The sequence below is a fragment of the Pongo abelii genome, chromosome 3, assembly GCF_028885655.2.
Source record: "Pongo abelii isolate AG06213 chromosome 3, NHGRI_mPonAbe1-v2.0_pri, whole genome shotgun sequence".
NCBI classification, from domain to species: domain Eukaryota; kingdom Metazoa; phylum Chordata; class Mammalia; order Primates; family Hominidae; genus Pongo; species Pongo abelii.
In genome coordinates this window covers 32,371,442-32,397,693 of record NC_071988.2, presented here as the reverse complement: position 1 = coordinate 32,397,693, position 26,252 = coordinate 32,371,442, and positions in this window count along the sequence as shown.

The window sequence follows — 26,252 nt, the reverse complement described above, 5'->3', positions numbered from 1 at the left end:
CTTTTGTACATGACAGTGTTGTCAGTTCCACATAAAATCATTTCCTGACATAAATGTACATTTCCCGCAAGGTAAATGTGCCCTTTCCCATTTCACAGAAATAGGCAGACACTATTGAAAGAAACTCCCATTTTGCCATTACTGTTATTAATTCAAATGTCTACTGTTATTAATCTTACATACTACATACTACTTTATACCAACATAATGCTTTAAACATGACCCTATGTTCATTGCCCATGTTTCATTACATTAGTTGCCTTTAATTTGCCAATGTGCCCATGCTGCATTTGACTTCTTTTTCTAGACTTTCACTTAATCTATTTAATGAAATAATACTTCTTATTAGTAATAGAATAATATTATATGATAGCAGCTTTGTCTCTCCTTCCCTCAGCACTAATTTTAACATCTACATTAGAAGATTTAATCTGGCAGGCAGTAACTACATCTTTCTATAAGGTTAGTTCTGTTCTAAGCAGTAACCGCTTACATATGCATGGCATATTCCTCATGAGCTGATCACAAACAATCTCATGACACTTTATTTCCATGTAACCAAAGAGGAGACATATCTACTTGTAGATTCTTTCTATATATATATATGTGTGTGTGTGTATATAATATATCTATATATGATGTATAGATATATATTATATATATATTAACTGAGTATTTAAATTTGTGATTTATTATTGAATTAAATAATCCTATAACTGCAAAAGAAAGTGTTCTCCTTTCATATAAATTAGGACATAATCATATGACAGAAGAAAATATCATTTATCATTTATGCTACTGTGTACTGAGTATATGTGTTCATAGCCAAGTACATGGTGGGATTACTTGATGAAGTAAAGAAAGATATGGTACATTCAATCAAAGTGATGAACAAAGATTTTCATGGAATCTGTATCCTTTTCAGTAGCTCCTCAACATGGAAGCTGTACTTTTTCTCTGAAGGTAGAAAGAGGAATACTTATCAGTTCCACACACCCATTTCCTTAATAACACAATTCCAAGTTCTCAGGTGGAAAAAAACTTCTAGCAGAGAAATGCTGCTAGAAGTGAGCATGTACCACATTTTCTGCTCAGTGTGTCACAACTGAAGAAAAGGTCTTTCTTAAGTAGTGAGAATTTGAGAACATAGCTATAGAACTATAGTTGACTAAGATTGAGAACTTAAAATAATAGTATTAAGTTATTGTAGACATAGATACTAAGAATACTCTGCAATTTGTATAATTGCTCTGAGACAACAAAGTGAAGATCAACATAGCGCAAGTAACTGAAGAAATCAGTGAACCAGGGAGGAATTAGATGGAGCTGGCACACTGCATCTGAGCCACAATGAGGTGGAGTTGGTAGTTTTAGTACCTGTACTCTGTCTTTCCCTGTTTTTAGAGATAAAAAGATACTATGCATAGACTAATATATTACATCTTCTAGGAATTTCTTTTCACCTCTACTCCAACCTCCCACCTTCGTGGAGTGCATTGATATATATCGTAAAGTTCACCTTAGATGGATTATGTTAATGCAATCATTATCACATCATTCTAAATGAGAGAGCATGAGCAGCAGCAGGCATAAATTAAATTAAACTTTTTCACTAGTCTGTAGACCAATATTAAAAAATGTAATGCCTGTATGTTTTTTCATGTTCCTCTTAACCAGAAGAAGAAGAAGAAGAAGAGGAGGAAGAAGAAGAAAAGCTTGGAGAGATTTATTGCCCATTTATCTTTGAAGAGAGTCCAAGGATAGTTTTTGCTCTCTGTCTTGAAGAAAGGAGCATAACTGTAATTTTCTTAATTATGTGAGGTGTCACAAGTAAAAAGGTAGCAGTACTAGCTCAGTTCCCTGTGGGAACACTGGCATCTGTGAGAATTTGCACAATCCTTGAATTAGTGAGCTTCTCAACAGGGGAGAGCTAAGACTTGTTATTCTATTTTGGATCTGAGAGAATGTCTCTAATCTACCCATGGCATTCTGAAAATGCCTTACCAATTATCTAAGCATTGTTGTGTAATTTTAAGATGTGCTGAAAGAATGTTGACAAGATAGATGTTAGACAAGTAGATTTGACAATGGAACTCAAATTAGAGGAAATCAAAACTTTTTTGTTATTGTTCACCGTTCCGCAATTTTATAGATGTTCTTGAAAGGAGATACATAGTTAACACCATATACGGCATTTGAAAATATACTGTGAAGGTTGCAGGTATTCTTTAAGATAACATTTTAACAATAAAAAAGAAAGAAAGACACATTTGACTTTCCATTTTTTTTTTCCACTAAGTGATTAATCTGTTACTATGTAGAATTTTAAACTGAAGTGTAAGGACATGAAATTTAGATAAGCCTATATTCAATTTGAAAGAAAAAAAAGAAAAGAAATATGATATGAAGAGGGAGTTAAGCACTTGTCTTTCCATTCATTGTCAAACTGTAACAAATACAGAATTCTGCTTTAAACTTTAAGTAATACTCAGAAAACAAGTAAATACATCTAGTATTTCTTTGATATATAGATGTATATATACGTATGTCTTGGTTTGCTATAGTTTTTTGTTGGGGGGATGTAGAAGGAAGTGGAGCCTGTTTACAGGTTTGGGAAGGTGAGATTCGAGAAGGAATGAATGAAAATTGTATAGAGTTAGGTGAAAACTGATGGGCCATAGACTCAGAGGAGGTGGAAAGAAAACGTACATCAGATAAAATTATATTTTGCCGCAAAAATATAAATTATGTCTATAGTTGGTTGAGTAAATAGGAGTTTCTTTTTTTATTTTTATTAATTTAGAGAGTACAGGTACAATTTTGTTACATGGATATATTGCACAATAGTGAAGTCTGAGCTTTCAGTGCAGCCATCACTGGAATAGTGTTCATTATACCTATTAAGTAATTTTTTATTCTTCAGCCCCCTCCCTTATTTTTCTTATTTGTCAAGAATTCTTGAAGTAAGTGATTAAAGTCTCTGTTCAGTGGCTCAGTAATGGAAGGACCAATGTTCTTCTCACAGGACAGCAAGAATGATTGCTGAATCCCAGACTCACATTGATACTGATGGTAGGAGGAAGGAGACAGTCACATCTGTACCTCTGCTCTTTGATTCAAGGAATGTAATAACTTTCCTAGAGATTTCTCTAGCAGACCTTAAATGATGTGATATTGATCTGATTGGTCTTATGTATAGACATCATTTTTTGATGGAAGACTAAAAATCGTGGGTAATGGCAATATTAACATTGGCTTTGAACAATCGTGAGCACTGTCCTGGGCTTGCCACAAAATTAAGGTTATGCTGGCAAAAATAAGAAAAGGTAGAATAATGTGTATAAAAATAACTGAATCTCTAATTAGATGTAGTAAGTTCGAGTAAATGTGGAAATAGGTAAACTGGAAAAACTGGTGGGAACGTTTCATTCCAAGATAGAAAGTAAGTGGGAATAGTAGAGGCAAGTACTGATCAGTGATTTAAAAGTTCTGGATAAAGAAAAATCAGGAAAAAAAAAAAAAAAAAGAGGACACCTTGCGTTTGTGAGAAATGTGTGGAATTTAATTCTTAATATTAGTCTGAGATCATTCTGTTAGAGGGATTAGATTTTCTTTAGTAATTGCACATACATCAGAGTTGACAATTTTTTGTCGCACTTCCAGCTCTATGACCTTTTCTCCAGCCATGTGAAAGAATGAATTCATTTTCCCAACATTTTAAACATTTTCCTGTGAACAATATGCTATCAATTTTCTGCTAATGTTATTATTATAGTGCAGGGTTTCTTAACCTCAGCACTACCAATATTTTGGTTGGATAATTATTTGTTGTGGGGGTTACATTGTACATTGTAGAAGGTTTCACACCATCCTTGGGCTATATAGCATTGTTGGCTATACTCACCACTGGATGGCAGTAGTAACTTCCACCCCCGAATTTGGACAACCAAAAATGTCTCCAAACATTGTGAAATGTCCTCTGGAGAGCAAAATGCCCTGTGTTGAGAATCATTAATTTGTTCTGGAATAGTAGCAAAGGGATCATCTGGATGCTTGATATAAATTGAGATTCTAGGGCTTCACTCTGATTCACTGCATCAGAATATAAATTTTAACAAGATCCCCAAGGAAGCATTGATCTATAATTTGCAAACGGACCTTTAACTGTTCTCTCATTCAATTTCCAATATCTCTAGTCCATGTGACAGACTGCCGTCAGATTAATCCACTGGTATCTCGTCAGTGCCTTTATAGTAAAATTGAAACTATTTCCTCTACGTGGTTTGTTTTTTGGAGGATTTTCATGATCAAGATTCTGAATGTTTTTAATATAACTCCATAAATATCTCAGTCAAAAACTCTACATTCCAATCAAACTATTTCCATTTATTAGTGACTTGCATGTTACAATATTTCCTATTGAAATGGTATTCACAATCAAAGGCAATCCAACAAAAGCTACTTCTTCCACAAAACCTTCCATTTGCTCCTTATTTAACCTCTCGTACTTCCACCTCACATGTTTATTTTGTGCTTGTATGTAGTAGAAGATAAAACAGGATTGAAGACATACTCTAGGGCTACAGGGTTAAAATGTGATTTTGCTGCTGGATGTGATCTTTGGCAAAGTAAATAGCTATCCTAAGTCTCAGTTGCCACATTTATAAATTGGATTTACTATAAGTACTTTCATCATGAATTGCTTTGACAATTAAATAAGATAATGCATATAAGGACTGCCATATAGAAAGCACAGAAAAAAATAACAATTATTACCATTATTAATGATAATAATAAAATAATAAAGTAATCATATACTTAAACAAATTAAATAATACAGAAGTAGAAGGCAATACATTTCATATTGTCCCATCTTTTCATTTAAAACCAGAAAGGACTATGAAATATTAATATTAACCACCACTTACATACTAATTTAAAAGTGCCAAGTTCATTTTTACATCTTCATGTATCTCTTTCTACTGGTATTTCTGCAAACAAAGTAAGCAGTTAATAAATATTTGGTATTGAACAAATTCAGGACATGCCTTAATTTTACTACCACATCATTACAGCCTAAAAGTCAGAATTTATGTCTGATTGCTTTCTGTATCCCCACAGTGACAAGAAAACAGTGCCAGAACATAGCAGAAGCTCAATAAGTATCTGCTGAATATAAGCATAATTGACTAATCAGTTAGCTGTGGAGAGATATTTAAGTTAATGGGTGCTCAAAACCCAAAGGGAAATGCTATTCTGGAAAAATCAGTCTATTTATGTTTATTTTTCACTCTTTACTCCTTCCAGTGATGAGAAAGACATTTTTTTCCTACAACTAGGTAGTTTATGTTACAAACTTGACAAAATATTTTTCTTTAGCCATCTGCTTTCCCATTTACCACAAATGGAAACTTAATATTTCAGCATAAACAGTCATCTTAAAGAGAACTGTTTGCATCCCCAAATGTTTTTCTCCTGTTAATGTGTCCCAAGTAAATCACCTTCCTCTCACAGATGCACACATTATAGATAATATGTCATAATTATTTTCATCACTAAGAATCACTTGCTATTTGCCAATTGATAGGAAATAGCAGTCAGCACTTGCTCTAGCATTATATGAGAGTGCATAATGACTTTCTATTAAAGACAGATAATTTTGAGGTCTGCTTCAAAGTACATCATTATTTTCATTTTTTAAAAGCTAACTACATTGTTGTTTTCAAGAATCATTGATGGAACCCACATTTTAGATGTAAAAAATACCCACAATTATTCTACTTATCTCAGAAAATAAGCTATTTTCTTTAGTTGTGTTTAGTACCTGAATTCACTCATTATATTATTTCCAGGCATTAAATAAATTATATTCACAGAGCTAAAGAGTTTCAGCCTCATCAGAATAGGCAGATGGTTTCTAAAGGGAAACACATGTAAGTTCTTGGTTTCATCTCTAAAGCAATAACTATTTTCTCTTCAGGAGTTAATAACAGGGACCAATTGTTTAATAAAAAGATGAAACAGAAGAATTGTCTTCCTCTTTTCCCCAGGTCAACTCCTAACCAAATTTGGCCAATCATAATAATTTTTGTTTGTAACTTTTCCTTAAACCCTGCATTTATCTGCTTATTTTTGCTGCTCAGTTTCTCTGCCTTGTAATATTCTCTTCCTTTAGTGTTCATGACAGTATCTGCCCCTGGGTTCTTCTTACATTAATGGCTGTTATTGCTGTTTCTGTTTACGTTGTTCCCCCTAAGCGCCTTACCTTTGTAGCACCTTGAATCTTAGTCCTTTGATGATATATTTTTTCTGTCAACAGACAGAAATTCAAGTTTGTGTCTCAAACTTAATTTCTATCCTGATCTCCAAGTACTTAAATATAATCGCCTGCTCTACATTCTTAACTAAGTTTATAATAGATGTCTCAAAATGACCATGGTGAAACTGAGCTTCTGACTTTTCTAACTAAACCCTCTAATTTCAAATCTTTTCAATCCAAGTTGATGGCAAGTCAATACTTCCATGTGCTAAAACCAAACTTTCAGGAATAATTTTTGACCCTTTTCTTTATTTCATATCCTGAATCTAATCCATTAATCTTATGCCTCTACCTTCAAAATATATCTTCTACATGTACTCTGGCATGCTTTCACTAGTATCACAGCTTGCACCCTGGTCCAAGCCTTCGTCATTCTTGTTATGACTAGTATTATAATAGCTTCCTTATTGGTCTCATTTTCCTGCCTTCTTTCACTCTCATCAATTCCCAATAGGGCAGCTAGGATAATCCATAATGATCTCTAGTTATATCCATATTGTTTCAAATGTCTGAATCTCATTAATTTTTATGGCTAAATAGCATTCCATTGTTTATATGTACAACATTTCCTTTATCCATTCATCTACTGATGGACATCTAGGTTGCTTCCACATCTTAGCTATTGTAAACAGTACTGCAACACAGGAGTGCAGATATCTCTTCAGTATACTGATTTTCTTTCTTTAGGGTATATGCCCAGCAATGGGATCGCTGGCTCATACGGTAGCTCAAATTTTAGTTTTTGAGGAACCTCCAAACTGTTTTCTATGTGGATTTACTAATGTACATTCCCAACAACAGTGTACAAGGGTTCCCTTTTCTCCACCTCACCAGCATTTGTTATTGCCTATCTTTTGGCTATAAGCCACTTTAACTGGGGTGAGATGATATCTCATTGTAGTTTTGATTTGCATTTCTCTGATGGTCAGTGATGTTGAGCACTTTTTCATATGCCTGTTTGATATTTGTTTGTCTTCTTTTGAGAAATGTCTATTTAAATCTTTTGTCTTTCTTCTGATCAAATTATTAGATTATTTTCTATAGAGTTGTTTGAGTTCCTTATATATTTTGGTTATTAATCACTTGTCAGATGGGTAGTTTGCAAATATTTTCTCCTATTCTGTCAGTTGTATCTTCACTTTGTCGATTGTATCCTTATATATTTTGGTTATTAATCACTTGTCAGATGGGTAGTTTGCAAATATTTTCTCCTATTCTGTCAGTTGTATCTCCACTTTGTCGATTGTATCCTTTGCTGTAAAGAAACTTTTTAACTTGATGTGATCCCATTTGTCCATGTTTGCTTTGGTTGCCTGTGCTTGAGATGTATTGAACAAGAAGTCTTTACCAAGACTAATGTCCTGGAGATTTTTCCCAAATGTTTTATTTTAGTAATTTCATAATTTGATATCTTAGATTTAAGTCTTTAATCCATTTTGATTTGATTTTGTATATGGCAAGAGATAGAGGTCTAATTTCATTCTTTTGCATATGGATATCCAGGTTTCCCAGCACAATTTATTGAAGAGGCTGTGTTTTCTCCAGTGTATATTCTTGTCACCTTTGTCAAAAGTGAATTTAATGTAGGTGTGTGGATTTGCTTCTGGGTTCTCTATTCTGTTCTAGTGGTCTATGTGTCTGTTTTTATCCCGATACCATGCTGTTTTGGTTACTATAGCTCTGTAGTATAATTTGAAGTCAGGTAATGTGATTCCTCCAGTTTTGTTCTTTTTGCTTAAGATAGCTTTGGTTAATCTGGGTCTTTTGTGGTTCAATATAAATTTTAGGGTTGTTTTTTCTATTTCTGTGAAGAATGACATTGGTATTTTGATAGAGGTTGCACTGAATCCATAGAATGCTTTGGCTAGTATGGACATTTTAATTATATTGATTCTTCCAATCCATGAACATGAAATATTTTTCCACTTTTTGGTGTCCTTTTTCAATTTCTTTTATCAGTGTGTTACAGTTTTTATTATAGATTTTTCACTTCTTTGGCTAATACCTAGACATTTAATTTTATGTGTGGCTATAGGATTTTAAAAATTTCTTTCTCACATTGTTCACTGTTGGCATATAGAAATTCTACTGATTTTTGTATGTTGATTTTGTATCCTGCAGCTTTACTGAATTGGTTTATCATTTCTAATAGTTTTCCTGTGGATTCTTTAGGTTTTTCTAAATACATGATCATATTTTAAGCAAATGAGAATAATTTGACTTCTTTCTTTCCAGTATGGATGCCTTTTATACCTTTCTTTTATCTGATTGCTCTAACTAGGACTTCCAGTACAATGTTGAATAACAATGGTGACAGTGGGCATCCCTATTGTGTTCGTGATCTTAGAGGAAAGACTTTCAGTTTTTCTCCATTCAGTATGATACCAGCTGTGTGTTTGTCACATATGGATTACATTATGTTCAGGTATGTTCTCTCTATCCCCAGTTTTTTTATAATTTTTTTATTATAAAGGAATGTTGAATTTTATAAAATGCTTTTTCAGCATCAGTTGAAATGATCATGTGGTTTTTATCCTTCATACTGTTGATATGATGTATCACATTGATTAATTTGTGTATCTTGAACCATTTTTGCATCCCCAGGATAAATCACACTCAGTCATAATGAATGATCTTTCTAATGTATTTTTGAATTCAGTCTGCTAGTGCGTTGTTAAGGATTTTTGCATCAAAATTAATCAGAGATACTGGCCTATAGTTTATTTTATTTTATTTTTTCTTTCAAACAAGTCTTTGATTTTGGTATCAAGGTAATACTGGCCTCATAGAATGAGTTTGGAAATATTTCCTCATCCTCCATTTTTTGTAATAGTTTGAATAGAATTGGTATTAATTCTTCTTTAAATGTTTGGTAAAATTCAGCAGGCAAGAGATCAGGTCCTGAGTTTTTCTTACCATGAAATGTTTTATTATACTTTGTTCTCGTTACTTGTTACTGGTCTGTTTGAGTTTTGGATTTCTTCCTGATTCAATTTTGGTAGGTTGTACATATCTATGAATTTGTCAATTTCTTTTAGATTTTCCAATTTGTTGGCAAATAGTTGCTTATAGTAGCCACGAATGATCTTCTGAATTTCTGCAGTATCTGTTGTAAAGTCTCCTTTTCCTTTTCTGATTTTTATTTAATTGGATCTTGTTTCTTTTTTTCTTAGTCTGCCTAAAGGTTTGTCAATTTTGTTTAACTTGTTGCAAAAACAAGTTTCATTGATCTTTTGTATTATTTTTTCATTTCCGTTCTGATTTTTATTATTTATTTTCTTCTACTAATTTTGGGTTTGGTTTGCTCTTGCTTTTCAAGTTCCTGAAGATTCATTGTTAGGTTGTTTATCTGAGATTTTTCCTCTTTTTTGGTGTAGGCACTTATAGCTGTAAAATTCCTTCTGAGTACTGCTTTTGCCATATGCCATAGGTTTTGATATGTTGTGTTTCCATTATCATTTGTTTCAATAAATTTTCCAGTTTTCTTCTTAATTTCTTCATTGACCCACTGGTCATTCAGGAGCATATTGCTGAATTTCCATATATTTGTATAATTTCTAAAATTCCTCTTGTTATTAATTTCTAGCTTTATTTCATTGTGGTCAGAGAAAATGCTTGATATCACTTCAGTTTTTTTGGAATGTTTTAAGACTTGTTTTGTGACCTGATACATGGTCTATCCTTGAGAATGATCCATGTGCTGAGGAAAACAGTGTGTATTTTACAGCTCTTGGATGAAATGTTTCGTAAATATCTATTAGTTCCATTTGGTTTATAGTGCTGTTTAAATTCAATGTTTTTGTTGTTGTTACTGTTGTTGTTGATTTTCTGTCCGGATAATCTGTCCAGTGCTGACAGTGGATAGTATTGAAGTCTCCAGCTATTCTTGTATCAGGATCTATCTCTTTCTTTAGCTCTAATCTTATTTCTTTATGTACCTTAGTGTTCCAGTGTTAGATATATATATATTATATATATATCTATAATATCTATTTATATATAGAAATTATAGCTATAATATCTATATTATATATAGATATTATAGCTATAATATCTATATTATATATAGATATTATATCAATATCTATATATATCTATTTATATATAGATATTATATATTATATCTATATATAATATAGATATAGATATTACATATTATATCTATATATATTATATATAGATATATATATCTATATATAATATATATAGATATATATATCTATATATATTATATATAGATATATATATCTATATATAATATATATAGATATATATATCTATATATAGCTATTATATATATTATATCTATATATTATATCTTCCTGCTGAATTGACTCCTTTATCATTATATAGTGACTTTGTCTCTTCTTATAGTTTTGTCTTGAAATTTATTTTGTCTGATATAAGTATAGCAACTCCTGCTCTATTTTGCCTTCCACTGGAATGGAATATGTTTTTCCATCCCTTTAAGTTTGGTCCATTTATGTCTTTATAGCTGAAGTGTGTTTCTTGACAGCAATAGACCAATGAGTCTTTTTTTTTTTCACACCATCCAGCCTATGTCTTTTGATTCAAGAGTTTAGTCCATTTACATTTCATTTTGTAATCGATGAGCAAGGACTTACTCCTGTTATTTTATTATTTGTTTTCTGGTTCCTTTGTGGTCTTCTCTTCCTTCTTTCTTTTCTTCCTGTGTTCCTCTAGTCAAGATGATTTTCTCTGGTTATATGATTTAGTTTATTGCTTTTTGTTTTTTGTGTAGCCATGTGTGTTTTTTGGTTAAAAGTTACCATTACACCTACAAATATTATTATATAACTCATGATTTTAACTTGTTATCAACTTAACACAGTTTGCATAACACAGACAAGCAAAAAGAAAACTAACAAAAGCTCTATGCTTTCACTTTGTCCCCCTGCTTTTTAACTTTTTGTTGTTTCTGTTTATGTCTTATTATATTGACTTTGTCTTGAAAAATTATTGTAGTTATTATTTTTTATTGGTTTATCATTTAGTGTTTTACTTAGAATAACAGTAGTTTACACACCATAGTTACAGTGCTTTAATATTCTGTGTTTTTCTGTGTACTTAATGTTACCATTGAATTTTGTACCTTCAGGTGATTGTTTACTGCTCATTAATGTTCTTTTAATTCTGATTGAAGTACTCCCTTTAGCATTTCTGGTAGAACATGTATGATGGTGGTGAAATCCATCAACTTTTGTTTGGGAAAGTGTGTATTTCTCCTTCACGTTTAGAGAATATTTTCCCTGGATATACTACTCTAGGGTAATTTTTTTTTCCTTCAGCACCCTAAATATGCCATTGATGCATGCTAAAATTTAAGAACTCTTGTACTGTATCTTGTATTCATTTATTATAGTATATTTTATCACATATATGAACATGTGGTTTATTAATAGAATATATATGTATATTTATATAAAAAGCCTTCTTCCTCAAAAGTGTAAATATCATAATAGAGGGATTTTTAAATTACTTTGTTTACTGCTGCTCCCAAAGCATCTTGAACAGTGGCTGGCCTATTTTGTAGTGGCTGGCCTCTACAAATCTTAAAATGAATAAATGAATGTAGGATGTTACATCTCCATGTCCCTGCTCCTGTTATTCTATCTGTCTGTATTGCACTTACCTGATTAACATAACTGTTTTTCTATACTTAATTTAGGTAATATCCTTATTCCTCTTGAAACCCCACACTTTCCTTTTGCAGCTCAGTCTTAGTAGGGAATTCATCATTTGCCTATGGAAGATTTTATGTCATTATGTATAATAGATAGCACAACACATATATTGAACTTACCTATTTGAATCTGCCCTTTTTCCACTACAAAATTAATTTGGGGGACGGGGGGCAAGTTTCTTTTTTATCCATATCTATACCTTTCCACATCCCAAATATACTGTGTCTTCAATCTGTATTTCTGAACTTACTGAATTGAAATTGAAAGATTGTCATCAAGGCAGTATGACAACTGAAGACCACTCAAATTAGCTTAAGAAAAACATCTTGGTTGTTGTCAGGACACACAGTGTCCAGGAAACTCAAGAGAAGGAAGCCAGGCTTCAGGAAGCTCCAGGGTCAAGACCCAGAATGCCTTTCTGAAACAAAGCAGCTTCTTCCCCAGTATTGATGAATCTGGGCTTGTATGGTCTTCACAGGTAAGAGTCCTATCTTTTCCATCTCAGTGGTGACACATGGGAAACCAAACATATGAGTTCCCATTTCAAATGCATCACAGTGAAGACTGACTGGCATTACTGTATTTCCTTTTCCATTTTCCAAATGAGAGAATCTGATTCATCCGCTTCAACTGGGGACTTCTCCATGATAAAATAAACTATATGCCTAAAGTTTACTCTCTGAGAATGGATGATGGAATGGCAGGACACCAAACACATCCTTTGCCTACACACACACACACACACACACACACACACACACATACATATCTATACCCATGTATATCATTGAATAAGATTGCACTTGATAAAATTCTACACAAGTGTTATTGCTATTAGATTCACTATGTAATCACTTAAACAAATGCAAGACAGTTTTCATAACTTTAGCATGCATGTAAGCATTTTTCAATATTTGTTGAAGTTTTAAATCTTAACAAAAATTGCATATAGAGGAACATGCACTCTTGAAATTTTCTAGTAACCAACCAAGTCTAATTTGATGTATCTGTGTCTCCAATATAACTTTAAAAAAAGTAGATTGTTCATTTTCCTCTGCATCTAATAAAGGATATTTTAAGAAAGCTGATTCCAACAATGCTGTCATTCATGGAACAAACACTTGTTGATTGTTGATTATCTCTGTAGTGTTAAGTAAGGGGCACAGTATCTACCCTCAGATAAATTGCATCTTGTTTATGGGGAATAAAATAAAAAGAAAGTAACTATAACATGAGGTTGTTAAGACTCTATGTATTGAAAAGCAGTAGAAGATAGAATATTGGCCATAAAATTCTGCTGTTCTGGGGATAAGAGAAAAATCTTACACCATCTGCTTATTTTGTCATAATTCTTACGTAGGAAAAATAAACTCCTAATCCCAGTGTGTTCTGTAGGCAAGAAGAAAGAACCAGTGGCTACAGAGAATTTCCCCGGAGCATTTTGCATCAAAATGCTGTATGCAGCTCACCTTCCTGGTGTTGGCAGTAACGCTGACCACGATGAGTCTCTGTGCAACGAGTGCCTGCCCTGGACAACGAAGGCTGTTCTAAATTATTCTAATACTAGCACCTACAAGAGAATCAGGTAAAAAGAAAGCAGGTCAGTAATTTTTTTTTTTCCTCTCTGCTTGCACTAATGCACATCTCCCTTTTAGGCATGATAAAGTTAGAGATCAGGAGCAGATTTAGGAAAATGCTTTATTTTCTGGGCATCTACGGCAATATGCTCACAGCTTTCCTGGCACAAAGATTGGGATCATGTAAAATATTTCCAAATTTATCTGTTCTACTGAATTACTTTCCAGATCCACTGCCTTATTAAAATAATGAATACATTTGAAAGATTAAATATTTGCTAACCTTCAGTTGGTTAGTTTGACCCTCCATGATGCAATCTAAATAAACAATATTAAACAGGCACACCTGGAACAGAACATGTTTCTTGAATATTTTCATGTCCTAGATTATCTAGATGCACTTGTCTTTAAGCTCCCTGAGACCAGGAGCTATGTTGTAATTTATCTTCCATACAAAGCCTAGCCCAGTCCCTGGCATGCAATAGGTCCTCAGTGAATATCATTTAAATGAAATCGTATGTTGTGTTATTGATTTGCAGTTATAGAATTGATTGCATAAAAGATACCATCTCAACATGATAAGCAAGAGGAGAGGAATATAATATTATGGTTCTCCTGAAATGGGCTTAAAGTCAGACATTTCCCTGCTTTTGTTTTTCAAATAAGAGAATAAAATAAAATAACGATAGACTGTTCATTTACCTGTCAGTTCTTCTGACACTTCTCTGAGATCATTTAAGTCTAATGCAGTTCTTCTATTTCCTTTATAGATGCCGACGCTTTTAATAGAAAAAAAAAAAAAAGACTCTCTTGAAGTCTATTTGGAGTTTTCTGCTTTCTCTCAGACTCTTTGATGTATTTCAAGAAACACGGCACTTAAAAAGTGCATTGTGTCCTCACCCACATTTCTCCCCCCACCTGCCTTGTCAAAAGAAAGAAAAAAAAATGGCAAGTGTGGGTCTGATATATTTAGTTCTTATTTCTTCCTTTTACATGCCTTTTCACAGCCTCTGTGATGTAGTCACTCGTCCATCTCACACATACTAGGACTCTGAAAATTGTTCTCACACCAGCAAAACCCCTGATGAAACAGCCTGATGAACTCTCTTTGTGGCTGTGAATATACCTCGTTCACTCAATAATTTTCCAGCAGGAAACAGTGAAGCACGTGACCCAGGAGGGTGCAGGCCTAACGCTGCTCCACACAAACAGCTTTTATTCATGTATCAACATGAAAACTAACACATTCACCCTTGGTGTAACATGCTTTGGATGACAGCCAGGTGGTCTGTGTGGGTAACAAGACATTCTGAACATTTAAAAATAGAGTTTTCATTCTGAACCTAACATTAAACTCTTCTTATAAAAGGGTAAAATCAAGAAATAGTACTATATATCTACTGTAGGCTTAATGTATGATCTTGAAATTTCTTGAATTGCAAATATGTCTGAGCATTCTTGACATACATGTGGCCTTATATTTTCTTTCTTCCCTCTGCCAATACTACTCTTCGGTTTTCCTCATTTATTACTACCTTCCACTTTATTGTTGTGTATAGTTTCACCTTCAGTAAGTTCTCTAGCTATGCTGTCTTCAAAATGTCTCTTTTCACACTGAACTTCACCTCACATACCATGAATTATTTCTTAACCTTTCCTTTGCTACCATTTCCTTCATATCAGAATTCCAAAAACTTTGCACGGGGTACATTATGTTTAACTTACTGGGCTAAATACTCTAGTAGATATAAATGACGGAATTTAAAAGATAAATCCCATTTTTAAAGCTGTGTTAAGTACGAGGAAACTATTTTTTTTAGTTTTTCTACTTATGTAGCACTGAATAAACATTTGTTAGTATAACAAGGTGTGAGATTTTATTACTTAGTATTTTTCATATAGTATTACAGCTCAAGGTAGCATAAATATAAATCTGTTGGTCTAAGTGATTGAAAAATTAAGGATACTTTAGCCTCAAGCATTGCTGGATCCAGGGCTCGAGTGATATCTTTAGAACTCTTTTTCTTTCGATCTCTTACACAGGCTCTCTTCTAATAAAGGGAATGATGGTGGGCCATGACCTTCATCCTGCCATTGTAATACAGTCTTAAAGCTTAGGCAGAAAACTCCCAGTGGGACATTTCTTGGACTATTGTGTGTAACATACCTATCCATGAAGTAATCTCTGTGCCAAGATGATAGGGTTGTATGATCATTCAAACCTGGGTTATGTGCTCATCAGTGTTGCTCCCAGTAGAAATATATGTGTTTTCTAAAGGAAAGAGAGGTTTATGACCAGAGAAAAAAATAAAGGCATCTTACACAGGCAACAGCAGCAAGTGTCCACAGCAGACATATAATACTAAACCTATTTTAAAGATAAGAAAACCAAGACTCGAATTTGTATAACTAAACTAACATGACACTGGCATCAGATACCCTAGTAAGCAGTAAGATGAAAGAGGAAAGACCTCAAAAAGCAGCTGAGATTTGAATAGGTACTTTCTCATACACATGTGCTTTCCCAAAGTCCAAAATCTGGTAACATTTATATTTCAGTGACTTGATCAATTTCCTCATTGCTTTTCCCAAAGATTCACCCCTGCTTATTTTACATTATGCTGTTGATGGAGGATGCATGGAGAATAGTGAGGAATTGCACCTGTGTCTAACAAAGACTCTGAGGGGAAAAGGAATCATTAAGCACACCTAGAGTACACACATGATTAATTATGATAGTTTAGATATTATGTTAATGTATTTCTTTCTTTAAAAAAATCAAATTTAACCCGTATTTCCAGAACGTAGAATCCTGGGATTTTTAAAAAAATGGGATAATGTTAACAGTAAAAAGCTGTCTTTTTATAGTTCTTTTTTCCCATATACTCCCCCCATCCTAATACATGTTATTGCATATTAAATCCTAATTATCTGAAGGAAGTAATATTCATATTTTCAGGTACTCAGAGTCAACACTAGTGTGAGCCCCTCTTCTTCTCTCCTGTCCTGGACTGTTTTGCTTGTACATGCATTTGATTTCACTGCTTACGAATATTTGTGAAAGCACCTGCATTGGCCTCTCACCTGTTCTTTGCCCTAACATAGAAGACATGAGAGAGTCTGTCTCCCCAAACTCCAGATAGAGCACATCACTCTTCCCACACTTTCTATCTTATACATGCCCTGAGATTTATTCCTATTGTCTATGCCTTTTTGCTACCAAAATGAAGGGTATCAAGTTGCATGAATGTTACCAATCCCTTCGATAAAATCCCCTCTTACAAAATCAGCCAAATCTTTTCCAAGTTTGCTGCTACCCTGATGGTGCTGGTGTTAATATTTTATTTGGATAGCCCTCGAAGTCATAATGACTTGATTGTAGAGAATTTATTTCCCCAACTGTTGGAATAATCTCTACGTTAGTTCTCGAATTCCCAAGGAAATAACTTTGTATTAAATCTGTCTTTCAAATATTACCTATAACAGTCTCCATCCCAAATCCCATTTACTTCCCAATGACTTCTTGTCCTTGGAGACTGAGCCAGATATATTCTAAATTCTCAAACATTTATCTTTCCCTCTAATAAGTTATCTTCTCCAATCCATCCTTCTGTGTCGGCAGTCCTTCAGTCTTGAATACCACAGTGAGCATACCATATGCCAGAGCCAGGTCAGGTACTACTAATACTACTATATCGTTTCTTCTAAATTCAAATTGTAGCTGGGACTGGAACAACATAATGGAGTTTTACCCAGTTTCAGAGTTTTGTGCACATAATATCCATTCATTCTCAGAATGGCCATGTAAGGAGATTCTTTAAACAACTCCGCAATTACTTAAGGCTTTGTATATGCTTTAGCTTATAGGTATTGTTTTAGTCTTCAAAAACAAGGAAAAGTAAAATATTGCTCATATTATTACTATATGGACTATATAATTGATAAGCAACAAAATTTAAAAAGTTTACATGGCATTTCCTGAGGCTGAGATTCAGGAGTTTTTAATTCTTGGCCCCCTCTTTCCCCTCCAGTTGCAAATAAAAAATGGATGGTTGATTCTTTGTGACAAGTGAAAGAATGATTTATTTTTATCCCAAAATGTTACATGCTTTCATATAAGACTAGTCTTGCTAAGTGAATGACATAGTCTAATGATAATGTTTTGAGTATATAAGACTAGTCTTGCTAAGTGAATGACATAGTCTAATGATAATGTTTTGAGTATATATATATATAAAATATGTAATATATGTATCTAGTATATACCAATATGGAGTCCAAATTCATTGTAGCTAAGCAAGTGTAGAAAACTAAAAGTTTAGAAAAGGGATCTCAGAAATTTATAAGAGGGACTTACCACAGGTGATTTTAGGTCAGTTGATAAACTATTTAAAGGCTGAGACAACCTAGTAGTTATCAAACTCTACTACCTACTACTACATATACTAATTCATAATGTATGTTTTTGATGCATTGATATGCAATTTTATGATGAGTCCCATCTTATATTTCAAATAGATCTTTGAAAAAAAGGAATATAGCAACTTGACAATATTCTATGGAAGCAATCACATGGTGAAATATCATAATACAATGTCATTGGTGTCACAGTGATAAAGATCCACTTTAATGGGGAAAGTGCTTGGTTTTGCCAATAAGTCTTGGGATATCTACATTAGGTACTTTCCCTTATAACCACCTGCTCATAGTTTTAGACAGTAGAACATTTTTTTTTTCACCTTCATTGGTAACTGGGGAGAAGAGAGTTAGAAGCCTCTCCTGCAGCACTAAGAGATTATATAATTCTACCAGCATATCATCATCAAAATCAGCATGAAATTGAAGAGCTAGAAAGAATCATCAACTATTATTTATGAAGACAGCTTGGTGGAGAAGTGCTATTTCTCAGCTGCTGCCCTGGAAATTATAGACAAGAGTGGCATCCCTAACTGAAAATATAAATGATAGAGGAACTTTCCGTAATAGTTATGATGGTTAATTTTATGTGTCAACTTGACTAAACTATAGTATTCAGTTTTCAGTCAAACATTGATTTAGATGTTGCTGTGAAGGTATTTTTTTTAGATGCAATTAACAATTAAATCATTAGACTGAGTAGATTATCTTGCATAATTGGAATAGAACCCTTCAAATCAGCTGAAGATCTTCAGAGAAAAGACAAAGGCCCCTTGAGGAAAAATAAATTCTGTCTCCAGTCTGCCTTCAGACTGGACAGGGCAACATCAACTCTTCCCTGGAACTCCAGCCTCCTAGTCTGCCCTGCAGATTTTAGACTAGACAGTCACCACAATTGTGTGAGGCAATTCCTTCAAATAAATCCCTCTCTCTCTGCATTTATATATATGTATACATATATATATAGTATATATAATACATAACAATATATAATCAATATAAGTAATGTAAATCTGAATGAGTAACTTATTTTACAAATGTGTATATATTATATATACACACATCCTATTTGTTTTCTAGAGAGCCCTAATACTAATATAATAGTTCTTATTTCTGAACTATCTGTTGAACAATAAACAAAAAGTTGTGGATTTGCTATATTTATTTTCTAATATCAAATATATTTATTTTTCTAATATCAATATATCAAAATAATATATATTCTAATATCAAAATAATATATATATTTTCTAATATTAAATATATTTATTTTCTAATATCAAAGAATACTGGATTTATACCTTCCAGTATATTTTTGGTATATTTGTATAGTAAAATATACATAGTTTTTTTATACAAGTTATAATACTGTATAAAATTTCTGTATAAAATTGAAGTTTTCTGTATAAAATTTTCTGTATAAAATTGAAAATTTCTGTATAAAATACTGTATAAAATTGAATGTATAGTACTGCCATTCGATTTCTTCTTTAGAAAATGCATTTTTTCACCTTTTTCACCTAGGTGTGGCAAATGTATACTATGATGAACTCTAGTAACTCATGCTCTTTGTATAATCCCCTTCCCTATGATCTATGGCTTATTTCCAGTGAATAGAATATGGCAGACTTGATAGGATGCCATTCTATTGATGATTACCTTATATGGTAGAAGTGATATGATAGTCACAACCATGAGTATATGTCCTTATATGACTTCGTCTTAGCAGACAATAGGCAGAAATTCTCATATGTGTCTCAAAGAAATAAGCTGCCATGTTGTGACAGGGCTTGTGAGATGGCCACATGGCATGAAACTGAGAGTGGCCTTTTGGAGCTAAGAGGAGAACCCAAATAATAACAACTACCAAGAGGATGGGACATTAGTCCTACAATAACATACAACCAAATTCTGCCAACAACTACATGAGCTTGGAAGGGGACCCCAAGCTCTGGAAAAGAATGAATTCTAATAACATATATAATCTCTTCCTCTTCAAACTTTTAGCATAGAAGCTAATTAATCAGGGCCCAGAATCCTGACTCACAGAACTATAAGTTAATAAATGTATGTTGTTAAGCCCTTATATGCATAATAATTTGTTACTGAGCAATAGAAAACTAATATAGTAGTTAATCACTTTGTAATATAAAAACACTGTAATATAATATTTTTATACACTGATAAAATAATTCTTGATTAATGATGGATAAAATAAATACAATTTAAAAAGACATATATTTTACAGATTCTCCACTCACAGGAGTATAAAAATATGTTTAATTCATGTTTCTTAATTGTAATCTAATTTAATTTAACAAAGTTTATTAAATACCTACTATGTATCCAAAACTACATCAGGCACAGGAAATGTGGTTTTAACCAACAGAATCACTGTCCTCTGGATCTTATAAGGGATAAAACATATTAAATGAACGTCATCCCTACACCCTAATCAAGCCAACTAGTGACAAATGTGGTATTTACATTTTTCTCAGAAATATTGTTACTTAATTCTGAAAATTAAAATCTTCAAGTCTACAATTGCCCAAGAAACAGGAAATGAGTATCTATTAAGATCTATTTTGTGGAATATTTCTTTCACATTTCCTAATTTAGTATCACATGCAAAGATACTTCAAAGATTCAATTTAAAATTTACCCTAAAAAAATTAGAATTAGAATTTTTTTTTTATCATGTCTTTACAACTTTTCTTATGGATAGGTTCTTTCTATTTTATTATTTCTGAAGGGGCAGAGGCTACAGGCAATAAGTAGCGTCTTCTCCCATGTTCAAAATATAAACCATTCAAGAAATAAGACAAAGAAGTTCTCATGAAATTCACACACATGACTCTTAGCACTGACAAAGAACAGGTTAAATAATTTCACCTATTTTTGTAGGCAATTATCTTGAATGCATAATTAAACAAACTTTACCAATCCGGTTTGCAAGCAATACTGGACCAGGACAGGGTTTCTCACCTGCAAGACCAACCCTTCTGAGATTAGGATACGGAGCATACGGAGGAGATTAGGATATATTGGAAGCACATACTCGTGTGGCAATGTAATAAGAAGTCTGACTTCATTTTTGATGATGGCTAACTGCTTTTAAGTTCCACCCATTCCTCTTCTGTTCTTGTTCCAAATCTGGGAAGCCTATGACAAAGCTCAGATGCTCTATTCTTTGGCACTGGTAACACCATGCCTGCTCTGGCTTGTGCGTGTACACAGGAAGTCTCACCCAAGCCCACCCCTGAATACAACAAAAGCCAAGGCCACTCACTCAGCCTGGCTCCCTCAGGCAACTTAATGAATTACTTAGGAGGTTGCCCTGATCTCCACAGAAAGCCTCATCATGTCAGTAACAATTTTTTCATGCCCTGTTGGTGTGTGTGTGTGTGTGTGATTTTATAAATTTCAACATTCAAACCAGATTTTATATAGGGGTCCATCCTGCCTCTTTGGGCTGCCACAGCAGGTGACATTCCCTCAAAAGAAAAAGCACTTTGGGAAGCTGAGGCAGGTGGATCACCTGAGGTCAGGAGTTTGAGACCAGCCTGACCAACATGGAGAAACCCTGTTTGTACTAAAAATACAAAATTAGCTGGGTGTGGTGGCACATGATTGTAATCCCAGCTACTGGGGAGGCTGAGGCAGGAGAATCACTTGAACCTGGGAGGCGGAGGTTGTGGTGAGACGAGATTGCACCATTGCACTCCAGCCTCTGCAACAAAAGCAAGACTCTGTATTTAAAAAAAAAAAGAGGGGCGGTTTGGGTATACAAGCACAGTTTTTTCTTCTGACTCATATGTCCCATGTTATGGTTCTTTCTAACTCACATGTATTGTCAATTTTTTCCCTCTAGGCAGTGGCAGCAGTGAGCAAATTGGTAAAGAAAAATAAAAACTTTGAAGACATTGGATGAAAAACTCTATATGGAAGGACATTTCAGGAATGGGAAAGAAGCATTACCTCTATCCTCAAACTTTAGTTTCTCTTTTTGTGATGGTTAATATTGAGTGTCAACTTGATCTGATTGACGGATTCAAAGTATTGTTCCTGGGTGTGTCTGTGAGGGTGTTGCCAAAGAAGATTAACATTTGAGTCAGTGGACTGGGAGAGGCAGACCCACCCTCAATCTGGGTGGGCACCACCTAATCAGCTGCCAGTAGGGCTAGAATAAAGCAGGCAGGAAAAGTCGGAAGGAGCAGACTTGCTGAGTCTTCCAATCTTCATCTTTCCCCCATGCTGGGTGCTTCCTTCCCTCAAACATTGGACTTCAAGTTCTTCAGCTTTTGGATTCTTGGACTTAAACCAGGGCCTGCCAGAAGCTCTTGGGCCTTTGGCCATAGACAGAAGGCTGCACTCTTGGCTTCCTTACTTTTGAGGTTTTGGGTCTGGGACTGGATTTCTTGCTCCTCAGCTTGCAGATGGCCTATTGTGGGACTTCACCTTGTGAAGATGTGAGTCAATACTCCTTAATAAACTCCCCTTTATATATATGTCTATCCTATTAGTTCTGTCCCTCTAGAGAATCCTGACTTATACACTTGCTCTTCCTAATTATATGAATGCCATCTTATGCCCCTGCACTCCAGCCACACACATACAACTTCTCTTGGAATTTTAGATTTCTATTCCCTTATCCCTAGTTTTCCACACTCTTGACTATTCCTGCCCCTTCTCTTCTCAATAAATCTTTCTGTGTGAACCTTTATATCATCAAAGAATTTAGCCAGGAAATTACATAATCTATGCATTTAAATAAAAGTATTTTCGCTCTAGAACTAATAGAGTGCTATTTATCCTATATTTGTGCATTTCAGCCTTATTCTTGGAGATCATGCCCACGTCAGGCAGGAGATTCCTTTGGGAAGGAGGTTATGCACTCTGCTTAATCAGTGGAAAGACCTTTCACTGTTTCTCTGATCAAAACCTACCAAAAGGGGGCCGGGCGCGGTGGCTCTCGCCTGTAATCCCAGCACTTTGGGAAGCTGAGGTGGGCGGATAACGAGGTCAGGAGATAGAGACCATCCTGGCTAACACGGTGAAACCCCATCTCTACTAAAAATACAAAAAATTAGCTGGGCATGGTGGCGGGCGCCTGTAGTCCCAGCTACTCGGGAGGCTGAGGCAGGAGAATGGCGTGAACCTGGGAGGCGGAGCTTGCAGTGAGCCGAGATTGTGCCACTGCACTCCAGCCTGGGCGACAACAAAGTCTTAAAAAAAAAAAAAAAAAACTACCAAAAGGGATTGTTCTGCCAAGGAAAATATATTTTCTAAGCTCTGGGGTATATTCAAAGAGATAAATCAAAAACAACCGGCTTCTAAAGTTACTCTTGAAATGAGTATCATAGCTATTTGTTAACAGTTTAGCAGAGCAAGAAATAAGGTACCGAATAAAGTGTGAAAAATAGTTTTAAAGCGCTCATATCCGAGATTTAACACTTTCTGTTAAATATGCCCAAAGGGAGTTTACATGTAATTTTAAAGTATTTTAAGTAGCATTTTTTAAGACTATTAGGCTTGGTGAAACTTAAATATAACACTTCATAGTCCCACTATAAGAATTTGCATGTATCTTTTACAGGCAAATACATGAAACTTCTTTTAATGTTATTAATTTTTTTATGATAAGAATGTGAGCTAGTTCAGAAAAAAGTATGATGTACACAAGTTTTTCGTTTGGTTTTGAGTCACAAATATTGCTCCTGAAATAAGCTACAATTGGTCATTTATTTCTCTTGTGTAAGTAATATATTGTGCCTGCTCCATAAAACATGAAACCTCATATGGTTCCTTCAATTTTTCTTCTAAAAGGTGTGTGATGCTTTTATATTTTCCTTATTTTTTCATGGCTGCATTTCTCAAAAAAAAAATACTTCAGTTAGTCCTCAAATAGATGACTAATTATTGTCTTGGCTGGCAATGCTTACCTAGCAGCTCTAATATTTAAAGCCCAGTACAATACAATGAGATTTTATAAACTACCACTTAACTGAATATTAGGCTTCCACAATCCTTTTAGGGTATTTCTTGTCATCATAGACTAAACGCCTATTGCAAAAAATCCTTTTGCAAACTTCTTCATTTGCTTGTCCTTAAAATGTTGCATTTTGCTTGGATTTTCCTTTTATGAAAGAAAGCCTAGTGTCTTCTGGAGATTTTGTTTCCAATCAAGCTTTCAACCACCACCATTATGCAGATAAACTGCAAAAATTTACCTCCAGCTGAGTCTGATACACATACAGATATGTAAAAGCCTCCATGCAGGACAGGTAAATGACATATATTACATTTGTTTTGATAGATATGACTTTTAACTGTCACAAAAAAAATTGATCTAAAACAATTTTTATTCACAAGATGATGGTGATTTTGTATTGGGAAGGCACTCTTTTCCAGGTCCTTTGTCTATGGGGAACAGGCTTTACTTAAAGCATTTATTTGTCTGTGCTGGTTGGCAATTCTGGATTTAAGGCTTCTAGAGCTCCCTTTCTGGTTTATATGAGAGGATAGAAATCCAAGGAATTCACTACCATTTTGTTCTTCAAGTAAGTATGAAGAACCCTAGGCAATGCACTTTCTTCTTTTCATCTTTCAGAGTAGTTTTGTTTGTTGCATTATGTCCAGGGTTTGTGTGTGTGTGTGTGTGTGTGTGTGTGTGTGTATTTTCAGTTATAAAATGAAAACTTAGGAGGAATGGCTTCACTTCATCTTTGAGACTATGTTTTTCATCTTATTGGAATATATATTTTTCTTTTATCACGATACTCTGTCCCCCTTCTACTGATGGACATGTAGTCCCTTCCCCACACTTTCCTTTCTCCCAGCATCTTCTTAAGTCTTTCTTTAAGCTTTTAGAGGGTATTTCTTACATAGGTACTTTCAACCACCATGGGCTATCAGTCATTTTATCTTCCCATGAAGCCTTGTGAAAGTGCACCCTTCTGCTTGTGCTAATTTTGATGACAGATTAAAAGAATTACACTGTGGTAGTTCTGTCAATCCAGAGAAATTGTGCCAAGTATGGAAAATTTCTACCCCTTAAACCTCTGCCTGTGTAGGAGGTACAAGAGTTATTCACAACTTTAAAAGGGGTCACTTGAATTTCTAAAAGCTCACAAGGTTTTATATAACACTTACAGTCAATTGAACAGTATCCTGCAAAACTTACTTTTTCCCAGAACCTATGAATATGATATTACATAGAAATAAGGTCTACTCAGGATGCTGAGGTGAAAGGATCACTTGAGCCCAGGAGACGGAGGTTGCAGGGAGCTGAGATCGAGCCACTGCACTCCAGCCTGGGTGACAGAGTGAGATCCCATCTCACAAAGAAAAAAAAAGAAAAATAAATAAGGTCTTTGTAGATGTAATTAGGTTAATGTGACATTATAGTTGGTTAAAGTTGACCCTAAATTCAATATGACTGCTGTCTTTGTAAGAGGAAAATTTGAATAGAGAGATACAAAGAGAATGTGCTATTAAATGAAGAAAGAAAACATTTAGTTAACTTCTATCATGTGTCCAGGAAACGGAGTCTTGAGTTTACAATGCTTAATTTTTATTGAGTAATATTCTTTAATCTGGGTTGTTTGAGTCAAATTCTACAGCTCTTTTTTAATTACTTCTTTTTTTGAAGTTGTTGTCACCTGTGTTTATTCCCTTGGTTATAATATATCTTTCCATTGGTTATATATGAGAAGCCAAAAGGGAAAGCATATGGTAGAACTTAGCACCTGAGTTTCTTGAGCTCAACAAGTTATTGGAATGGAAAGACATTGAAAAGACAGAATGAAAACCCTAATGGTTTATGTCTGAGCCAGTGGGTGATATTATCTTTTTTCCCACATCTCTCACATTTATCAGTTTATGCATTAAGACTTTGCCTTAATAACAGCACATATTCCAGAGCACGCTCAATAGCTTTCTGTGGTTTGAACACAGATAACTCTTTTATCTTCCTGCCATGCCAGTCTTTGGCCCAAGGATATGATTAGAGTGAAGGCTGAATATCAGAATCAACTGCCCAATACAAACTAAGGAGAAAGCAAAGTATAAGGTTTAGCATTGCACTTTTAGTAGATATGGTGCCTAACCGAAGGCAAATAGCAATTTCTAAGCTGTAGGTGAATTGAATTGGGGTGTGGGTATGAGATTTTCTTGGGGGAGGGTAAACGGGCTGGCCATGAGAATTGAAAAATGATTGATCCGTAGGATTGCGTA